Below are 11333 nucleotides of genomic sequence, written 5' to 3'. Positions count from 1 at the left end.
GCCCCATGATTCCTGCATTTCCAGCAGGCGTACTGGGGGTGAAGGTGATGCCTTTGAAATGTCCTGTGACATTAATGATGTTATGCCTTTGCTAGAAATATACAATGTTTCTTTAATTGCTGTTGATGGGGTTATAGTAGATGTAGCCCCGATGGAATGATCATTGACAGAAGGACATTGGATGGGGCTGATGGCATTTACGGAGCAGCTGCTAAAATCCGAGCCATCAGTGATGGTCTCAGCGGCGACGAAGATGCGATCATCAGAGTCTTCGTCGACAATGACAAAGAAGTAGATGTGGTTGTTCTGGTCCTCCACCTTGTAGATGCCGCTGTTGTCACAGGCATGTAGGGGAATACCTGAGATGATGCAGCAGTCGTCAACAGAATGATCTTTTTTGACGGATATGTCAATGGGCAGATTTTCTTCCTCAATGGCTCCTTCAATGGAGTAGCCGGAGCAGATGGCGATGAGGAGACAGGTCTTCTACGAGAAGGAGACAGTCCAGCTGCTTCTTTGCTTCTCGACCTTTCAACACTGGCCTCCCTACTGAGAGATTCAGCCCTCTTACAGTCTTTGTCAAATGGGGAGTAGCCCTCATCTTTTCTCAGTTTTGAGGAGGAATGCTCACACTCAGACTCTGATCCAGATTGTGCCTTTTTTCTGTAGCCAAATAAGTAGCCTGGCATCACAATCCTTGAGGGTCTTAGCTGAGAAAGTGCAGCAGTATCTGGACTCCTTAGGCTTGTGCTGAGGGTTAAAGGTAGTACATACATTCCTTGTGGGGGTCCTCCGAGAAGAACCTTGATTTCCCACACGACTTACAAAGCCTGAAAAGCCTTTTTTTGGAACCCTCAGACATGGTGAAAAATAGGAAATCACAGCACCAAACTGAACTTCAGATGTTTCCTGGAGGTTTGGAGATCAACTGGATAGCTGTCAGGTCAAAGGTTGAGCTGTAAAAGACGGTGATTGAGCAGAGGTCAGGGGAGACTCCCTTACACACGACGTATGATAACAAATCTGAGGTATGGTGACCCTGCAGGTGATGAGTGCTTCAGGGTCTCTGCTCTGATCGGTTGAAGTTTGGATGTTTAGGGGCGTGGCCAAGATGGCTACTGGAGCAGACGCCTGAATCAGGAGCTCCGCTCACGGCCCACCAAACGGCAAGAATCCTGTCCCCCACCGTGGCTTCTGTTGTCCGTGGCATCGCAAAAGGGCCCCCCTCCAAGCAGGGGCACTCATCATAAACTTACGTGCCCGGAGTCTGTTCCCCGGGGGAGCCGCCGGGGGCACAGGAATGGCGGCGCGTCTGGAACCTACGGCCGTCCGATCCTGCTGCCCGGCCTCCGTGCACCGCTCGACTTGATTGCCGGGTTCCCTCTCGGAATCCTTCTGATCGTGGCTGTGGGACGCCCACGCCTCCTCGCGGCGGTCGCTGGGGCCGCCCCTGACGGGCGAGGAGTCCCGTGGGTGCCGTCCTCCGGCCCGGACACGCCTCGGCTGCAGGGCCTCGGCTCCAGACCGGGAGCGGGATTGAAGGCGGCGCGGGTTCGGCGACTTGGAGCTGCCCTCTCGGATCCCCTGCCGGGGCAGCTCCTTTGCGGACGAGACGCGCCCTTCCGGGTGCGCCTGTGCCCTGGCCTCCGCTGATCGGGCGCCTCCTGCGCTGGGGCCTGGGCCATGACTGAGGTCTCGTGCGCGGAGGCCCCGGGCGGTTTCGGCTGGGCCGTACTCCGCCTTTGAAGCACGGAGGCTGCGGCGCTGCGGGCGGGGACCCGCACCTCATCGGTAGTAGCGCAATCACTGCTGGGGAGGTGAAAATAAAGTGAAGAAGACAGAGGAGGAAGTAAAGGAAGGGAAAAAAACAAGAAAAAAAGGAAAGAATATAAAAAATAAAAAAAGGGTGAGAAAAAAAAAGGGAAAAAAATATAAAAAAATAAAGGAGGAACCCCGAAAGAGACAACAAAAGACATCAGACGACCCATTAAATTAATCAAGAAAAACGAATGCCTACTGCAGGAAACCGGCGCGGGCACCAGCTGAACACAGGAAAAAGTGACCTGAAAAGAAATGAAATTCATATAATCGCATACAGACCCAAGATAAGCTGTACAAGGCCAACAAGCAACAAGGTGAGCTGGGCGAGATGAGCTGGCACGCATAGGACGTGCAATAGGTAACGAGCCCCAGGGGGAAGAAACCAATATAATTAGTACAGCTAACGTAGCTGCGCCCGACAGCAGAACAGGACTTTCCCCTGTCCACCTGCCAAGTAACTCGTTTGTCTTGACATTAAACTGGTCCTTGACAACCTCCCAGCGAAGATAATCCCGCAGCGCTCTCTGGCCCCTTATCACCTCTATATTGCCTCCCGTCCGCTACTTGAGTCCCAAGACCAACCTGACGGTGTCTTCAGACAGCCTCACCCAAACCAAGCTCGGTGTGCAGTCCGGAAGGGGCCTTAATTGGGCTACATCATGGTCAAACCGAAGCACCCCAAACCGGGGACCCACTCGGATGGCGTTTGCTCCTCACCCGTAAATCACCCTGAACCACAAGCAACAGCACTCCTCCAACTGAGCGAAACACTGCGTACACACTCTTTACAGTTTGACAAAATCATGCAAGCAATAATGGACACCAAATCCTCACTAGAGGGCAAAATTGATGCAGCGGCTCTCGAAGTCTCATTGCACCGCGCTGACCACCGCAAACTCACGGACAGGGTACACAATGCTGAATCGACACTGAAAATTGTCGAACCCGAAGTAGCAAGCATGAAGACTAAAATCCTACAAATGGAGTCGGAGCTAACGCAATTGCAACGCAGAGCTGAGGAAGCAGAGGGTCGCTCAAGACGTAACAACATCAGATTCCTTGGCATTCCTGAACGCACAGAGTCACCTGGAGCCAAGGAATTCCTAGAGAACTGGCTGAAGGACAAAATGAAAACACAAGACACCACCAAAGCTCTAGTGATAGAGAGAGCCCACAGAATCCCTGGCAGACCCCCGCGCCCTGGAGCTCCACCTCGCCTCCTGATAGCACGGTTCCTAAACTACAGAGACAGAGACTCGGTCCTCCAACACTTCAGAACCTCAGACCCAATCACCCTGGAAAAAAGCAATGTAACAGCCTATCCAGATTATACGATGGAGGTGCAACGTAAAAGAGCATCATACCTCAAGATCAAACAATTGTTACGTGAACACAGTATCACCTATTCACTCATGTTTCCAGCCCACCTCCGTATAATCAGCTACGAAATAACTCTATTCTTCCCTACACCCGAGGACGCATGGACATGGATACATGCCAAGGGTCTAGTCGACTCAGCTAAAGTAGACGCAACAAACGAAGAATGGACCACCTCCAGCTCCAGAAAGAAGAAAAAAACAAAAACCACGACACACCTAACCAAATCACAAATGGCAGCGGACCAAGCACAAACCCTAAGAGTGGCTAGCACATTCACCAGCTCACTAACAGACACCAGGAGCGAAGCAGACCCTGACGACGTCTGCTCGCCAGGAAGCGTGACCAGCCTACCCACCTCCCCTCTTCTGATGGGCCCCGAGCTCACCCCACGACTAGCAGACGAACTCTGAGCATCCGGGGCGGGCGCCCCTCACAAACTCTCGGAGCCTGCTGCACTGGAGGCTGGGGTCCCTCCCTTCAATAGACGCACACCTCCGACTCTGAACGCCTCGCGCAGTGCATCGCTCAGCCGTTGTTTCGGAGGACTCTAGGTTTCTGCTGCTGAGTAGCACGTCCAATCACAGGACCACGCTGGGAAAGAATCATTCTGGAAGTGGACCAAAAGGGCGCCGCGCTTCAATCAATCCACGCCCCCCCACACCTGAACGGTACCCATATGGAACTGATCAACCTGGACTTCATCTTAGGCACCGGTTGTGCCACCCTGTTTGAAATTGGGCCCTTCCCGAAATATCCTTTTGTATTAGTTTTTCTTTCTTTCCTTTCTTCTTTAACCTGGGGCCTATACCCCTCTCGGGGTGGCGACGGCCTCACCATGGGGATCGAGGCGCTCGGGTGGGCTGGGTGGGGTGGGCGCTTTGTGGTTGGTGGAGGGTGGCATTCGTAACTGGAGCACGATTTCTTGGTCCAAATTATTGGGAGCTCAATTACATTACCTAATACGACACATAAAGAACAGATATACAACATAATAACCTCGAATGTGAAAGGTATGGCTGGAAAAACCAAATGCAACAGGATTTACGCCTATCTAAAACGCCACCACATTCACATAGCTATTCTACAAGAAACACACATTACCCCAGAAGATACGACACGCCTGGAAAGGAGATGGGCGGGATGGGTCTATAGCTCTGGTATTTCATCCTTTGCCAGAGGGGTATTGATTTGGATAGCACCTGGGGTTCCCTATACAGTACATCGCAACACAACAGACAACGAGGGCAGGTTCATACAATTAGTCGGCCTGCTCGATGGGGAAATGCTAGGGATTAATGGACTATACGTCCCGAATGTCAGACAGGGCGATTTCCTGCAAAAAACGATCTCACAACTATCAAATGACCTAACTATACCCAGCATTTGGGGCGGGGACATGAACTGCGTCCCACAAATAGATCTAGATAGATCACACACACCTATGGTGGCCGCCCCAGTAACGAAAAATTCACTGATGCTGCAAGCATGTATGTCAGACCGCCACCTTGTAGATATATGGAGACACTTACATCCTCACACCAGGGAATACTTTTATCACTCCCCGGTACATTTACTGCACACCTGGATTGACCTAATACTCACTTCACAAGACCTAACACATCGAATCACGGGCGCAAAATACATTGCCAGGGTAATTTCGGACCACTGCCCACTCATTGTTAACATCAGATGGGGCAGACCGAGCGCAAGCATCCCAACCTGGCGCCTTCAAGACCAATTACTGCGGGACCCCCCGTTCAGAGGGGAAATAGCTACGCATATCTCTTCTTACTTTACCCAGAACACTGGGACATCGAGCTCCAGGGCAAACGAATGGGATGCTCACAAGGTAGTCATCAGGGGGATATGCATATCAATGACAGTGGGAGTATGACAAACATTGACACGGAAGCTCCGCAAATTGGAACAAGAAGTCCACACCCTGGAGTGCAAATCTGCGCAGGACTCAATCACACACGAGGAGCTTTCCAGGGTACGATCACAATGGGATGAAGCAGATAGATGGCTCAGGCAATTCGATTATCGTCATTACCTGGCCCGTACACATGCGGAAGGGGACAGATCAGGTAAACTCCTGGCATAGCTATTAAGTAATGAACATCGGAAGTTCCCCATAGGAGCCATCCGCCTCGACACAGGGTTAATAGTAAAAACTCAAGTAGAAATAAACAGGGCCTTCAGAGAATATTACTGCACATTATATAAGGCTCCCCCCCCCCTCCGCTGAACAACTATGCGAGTTTTTCAATGGCATTAATTTAAACCGCCTGACTAGTTCACAGGTGGCGGAACTAGACAGACCAATAGATTTAGCTGAAACACAATGGGCTTTGCAACAATTGACACACGGTAAAGCACCTGGGATTGACGGCATACCCATTGAATATTACTGCACATTCTCGGCCCAAATCTTAACCCCATACCTAACAATGCTAACCGAGGCCCTAAACCGTGGTCAATTACCCGACACCTGCCGCAAGGCACTGATAGCAGTTCTGCCTAAAAAAGGCTGTGACCCACTAGATGTACGCTCGTACAGACCGTTGTCACTGTTGAATACAGACTGCAAGTTACTAGGTAAAATATTAGCCAACCGATTGCTCCCATGGATCTCGGATCTGATCCACCAAGACCAGGCCGGCTTTGTACCTGGCCACAACACCTTCGGTAATATACAGAATTTGTTGCGCCTAATGGTAAGCTCCGCGGAGGGTGACTATCTCCAGGTGGCCATCTCACTTGACATAGAAGAAGCGGTCAACACTCTAGGGTGGCCATTCCTGATACAAACACTTCGCCGCATGGGCTTTGGACGCACATATATTGACTGAATAAAGGTACTCTATGCTAGCCCAACGGCTAGGGTCAAGACAGGCGACACAATTTCTGATCCATTCAACATAGAAAGAGGCACCAGGCAGGGTTGCCCATTATTACCCTTATTATTCGCCCTAGCTATTGAACCGTTAGCCGCTCGACTTCGGACCTTGGCCCCATTATGGGGTGTCCGCGATGGTCTCACTAACCGGATAGTGTCTTTGTATGCAGACGATGCTCTAATCTTTCTTCATAATCACACAGAGTCCCTGCCCGACCTGCTGAGGTTGCTGCATCGATTTGGCTCGGTGGCCGGGCTTAAGGTGAACTGGTCAAAATCATGCATATTCCCTATGCGCCCGGTCCCGGAAGCACTCCAGTTGCCATCTTACCCGGATGATTTGAAATGGTCCCACACCACTTCTAAATACCTGGGAATAAATGTGTACCACGACGTACGGGATCTCAGAGATGGAAACCTAGGACAAGTGATCAGATCCATCAGGGGCTCTCTGCCTTTTTGGTGCTCCCTTCCACTCTCGCCCATGGGCAGAGTAGCCATAGCAAAGATGATAATACTACCACGCCTCTTGTATTTCTTCTTGGCCCTTCCATTGGTACTACCCGCCTCCTTTTTCAAACCCCTGAACAGCTTACTAACAGACCTAATTTGGGACAGCGGTCGGCGGCGCGTCACGTTAACCAAAATTCAACAACCACTTACATTGGATGGACTAGGTGCTCCCAGATTCGAATTATATTATGCAGCTGCTCAACTGCATTGGATATCCAACTGGCTCGGAAGCCCCACCAGCGCTGAAACACAGACAATTCTCTCGGACCTCGGCAATACCGAGGTACTACACTACCTTATGAATCGCGATTGCCCCAAAAACCCACAGAATATTCCTGTTGAACTGTTGAACACAGCGCTTGGGGTCGATACGCACTAGTGGGCGACAAAAACACGCAGTACTCCCCAAAGATTCCACTATTGGCCATACCGAAACTCGCTAAAATAGCAACCAAGGTTGGCCTACATGCATGTCTTGATAAAGGCATACAAGTAGTCGACGACATATATAATGAAGGACAGCTCCTAACATATGACTCACTTGCAGACAAATATAACTTGGGACAAGGTAGTTTCATAGCGTACGGAGCAGTATGTCATGTGATACGTTCTCACTGGAAATGCGGGAATTCTGAACCCACGGTGTCCCCCACACTCCACGACCTGTTAGATAACATAAACACCCCAGTAAAAGTATCAAGAACATACAGAATCTTAACCTCCCACGTTGAACACATACAGGAACACGCTAAAAGCAGATGGGATAATGTGCTATCGGAACCACTTACGCAAAGCGCATGGACCCAGGCCATGGATATGATTCACGCAGTATCACGTAACCCTTGCTTCTGTTACACCCAGTTCAATTACTTACACCAAACATACCTATCACCTCACCGCATGGCGCGTGTGTTCCCCCATTCACCCCCGTCGTGCCCTAGGTGCGGTACCATAGAGGCCACCTTTTTCCATATGACATAGGACTGCCCCCCAATCCGCCATGCTTGGAACATAGTAATAAATACACTAGCCAAATAGACAGATCTCTCATTGACCCCCAGACCCGAATTATGTTTACTGGGAGTTGGTGCAAATCCCAAAAAACTGAAACAAACTAACAGATGTATAGCCCTAGCACTGGTGTTGTATAGACGCCTCATAGCCATGCACTGGAAAGCTCCCGGCGCCCCGAGTGCAGACCAATGGGGAATCGAGGTGCTGCGCTGGTCCAGGGCTGAGGCGCAGGCGTTTCGGCTCCTTTCTGAAAAAGGGATCCTGGTCAAGGGCTTGGATACCTGGGACTCCTTCGTGTTGGCCATAGAAAATAAAGATGACAAGCGACCTCCCTGAATATAGCGTCCACCGGGCCACTCCAGGCACTTATAAAGCTGCATGTAGCACACCTTCACCTTCGGATAACCTGACAAACAAGATAAATCATAAACCAACATAAATGTCTGAGACATGGCCACTAGAGGGTGCCCATTTACTCTGCACAAACTAAGGGGGGTTGCTGCTGTATGGCTAACTCGTATGGGACCGCACGGTGTCACATTGCTCGCCTCGTCCGGGCCCACTCCCCGGGGCTCTCTCCCCCGCTACATGCCCACCACTCCATTGCTTCCCTTCCCTCTGGGGGTTGATTCCTTAGCCTCATCCTGACTCGTTCCTGTGCTGGGGGTCAGGACCGCTCAGACTGGGTGCAGAAGTAGGTGCTTGGGCTCAGGAGAGGCTCGCTTCGCACCCCTGCCCCTCCCTCCCCCCCGGGCCTCCCCGGCTTCCCCCCTCCTCCCCTCCGCACGTGCTCGGATCGGCCCTGATCCTACTCTGGCCCCCTTCCTCTCTATCCACACTTTCTTGGTTAATTGGTTATCACTTCACCTTTCGTAATCTTTTTTTTTTTGTTCTCCAATGTTCCGTTTATTGCATGACTTGCTCAACTTGTGCTCCAATGGTACATTATTCCCCCCATTCCTCGGGCGCGCGGGCTCCCTTGCAGCTGCGCGTGGGACAGGGGCATGGATACCACAGGGGAATAGCAAATGTAGCAAACAAAGAAATTTGTATTACCTCCCACTCCGGAGAACAATGGCAACTGCAATTGTTTGTATTTTTCTTTTGCATTGCTTGTTGGTTGTGATTACAATAAAATATAATTTAAAAAAAAAGAAGTTTGGATGTTTAAAAACAATGTGAAGTGGCAACCAATGTCTTTCATTTTCTGTGGGGTTTAATGCTAATGCTTTAACACTGCTTACATTATCGTTACCATGGGACTCCCACCATGACGACAGGAAAGATTTAACCGCTTTGGTGCGGGCGTCGGCCACTGGCCGACGCCCACACACCCTCCCTGGTGCGGGTCACGACCAGTGGCCGACACCAGGAAGGGCATTAATAAATCCTCGGGTGCGTCGCACCCGAGGATTTATTTTTTATTTTTTTTCTTCCCTGGGGAGACACGGAAGCTACTGTGTCTCCCCCCACCCCCCACCCGCCCCTTTGTGACGTTGCAAAGGTGTTTTCCCCATCAAAGCAGGAAGCAGCCTTGTAGCCGCTTCCTGCTTTGATGGGGAAAACGGCCTTTTACACGTTCGGGAAGGCCTCGTAAGAAAGGGGAGAGTCTCCCCTTTCTTACGAGGCCGTCCTGAAAGTGTTTCCTGGCCCCCGACCGCAGCACAGCTGCGATCGGGGGCCAGGAAACACTTTCAGGAAGGCCTCGTAAGAAAGGGTTGACACTCCCCTTTCTTACGAGGCCTTCCTGAAAGTGTTTCCTGGCCCCCGGTCGCAGCTGTGCTGCGATCGGGGGCCAGGAAACACTTTCAGGTTTCCTGGCCCCCCCGATCGCAGCACAGCTGCGATCGGGGGGGCCAGGAAACACTTTGAAAAGGCCTCGTAAGAAAGGGGAGACTCTCCCCTTTCTTACGAGGCCTTCTGAAACGGTTTCCTGGCCCCCAATCGCAGCACAGCTGCGATCGGGGGCCAGGAAACCCCACTAGACACCAGGGATTTCACTTTTGGGGGGCGGCCCCCCCGGAAAACGGGCCACCCCCCCGGCATAATTGTTTTTTTTTAAAAAAGGTAGGGGCCCCCTGGGGGGGGCGCAATCGCCCCCCCCAGGGGATTTTTTTTTTTCTTCAAAAAAATAATAATAAAAAAAAAAAAATGAAATGACAGGGGGTCGCCTGTGGGCAGGGTGATCCCCTGTGGGGGCAATTTTTTTTTTAGATGTTGGAGGGTTTCCCTGGGGGCCATTTTGGCCCCCAAGGAAACCATACAACAACTAAAAAAAAATATATGTATATGATATATCTATGTAGATATAGATATATATATAGAGGTAGATCTGTATCAAAGAGATTTATAAAGCGCGCTACTCACCTGTGAGGGTCTCAAGGTGCTGGGGGGGTGGGGGCGGGGGAGGGAAAGGGGCTGGGAGGTTCACTGTTCAAAAAGCCAGGTTTGGAGGCCCTTCATGAAAAGAAGTAGGTTTTGGGTCTTGCGAAGGTGGGTTGTGAGTGCGTTCCAGGTTTTGGGTGCAAGGTAGGAGAAGGATCTGCCCCCGGTGGTGGTGTATTTGATGCGGGGGACAGAGGCGAGAGAGAGGTCAGCTGAGCGGACGTTTCGTGTGGGGGTGTGGAAGGTGACTCTCGTTGAGGTAGGCAGGGCCTGTGTTGTGGAGTGATTTGTGTGCGAGGATGAGGATCTTGAAGGTGATCCTTTTGTCAATGGGGAGCCAGTGGAGGGATTTGAGGTGTGGAGAGATGTTTTCGTGTCGGCGGAGGTCGAGGATGAGTCGTGCTGCTGAGTTCTGGATGCGTGTAGTTTGCGCTTGAGTTTTAGAGTGGTGCCGGCGTAGAGGGCGTTTCCGTAATCAAGCCTGCTGCTGATGAGTGCGTGAGTGACAGTTTTTCTGGTCTCTGTGGGGATCCATTTGAATGTTTTTCAGTATACGGAGTTTGTTGAAGCATGAGGAGGTAAGAGCGTTGATTTGTTGGGTCATCGAGAGGGAGGAGTCTAGGATGATGCTGAGGTTGCGTGCGTGGTTGGCGGGGGTGGGTGCAGGGCCTAGCGTGGTGGGTCCCAGGTGTTTTTGTGTGGGCCAAAGAGGATTATTTCGGTTTTGCTTGAGTTGAGTTTCAGGTGGTTGGCTGTCATATATATATCACTTTTGTCAATATGTGTGTGGTTTCCCTGGGGGGAAAAGGGTCCGACCTGTCTAGTGGCAGTTTTAGTGCCATAAAGAAGCGCAGAAGGTTTATATGCCTACTGCAAAGAGCACATCTGTATTTTATGTAAATAGCTGAGTACATTAGTAAAGTCTATGGAGAGATGAAGGGCACTTTTGCTGGGTGGTAATGAGGGAATCCGAGGAGGGGGGAGTGGGAGCACCAATAATGATTGTTGGACTGGACGCAGGAGGTGCTAAAGACTGTGACGAATGGTATGTGACAAGGTGTTTTTTGAGTGTCTTGAAAGTACGTGCTGATTGAGGGAAGAAGCGCAGGTAAGGTGGCCTCTACTGTTGCACGTATCTCACACACACCATCGATTTTGTGACTGTCTACGTAGGCTAGTGTTTTAGAGCAACAGTTTAGCCAATAGCAGAGATGGCATCTTGATGGATGACTGCTGCCTGCACTCGGGTTATAGAGGACCGCTCTGACATAGGATCAGAGACTGAGACATCAGATACTGAGACAGCATCTGAGGGATAGGA

Source organism: Pleurodeles waltl, chromosome 8 (assembly GCF_031143425.1).
Source record: "Pleurodeles waltl isolate 20211129_DDA chromosome 8, aPleWal1.hap1.20221129, whole genome shotgun sequence".
NCBI lineage: Eukaryota > Metazoa > Chordata > Amphibia > Caudata > Salamandridae > Pleurodeles > Pleurodeles waltl.
The sequence above is the reverse complement of the archived record's forward strand: the minus strand, read 5'-3'. Positions refer to the sequence as shown.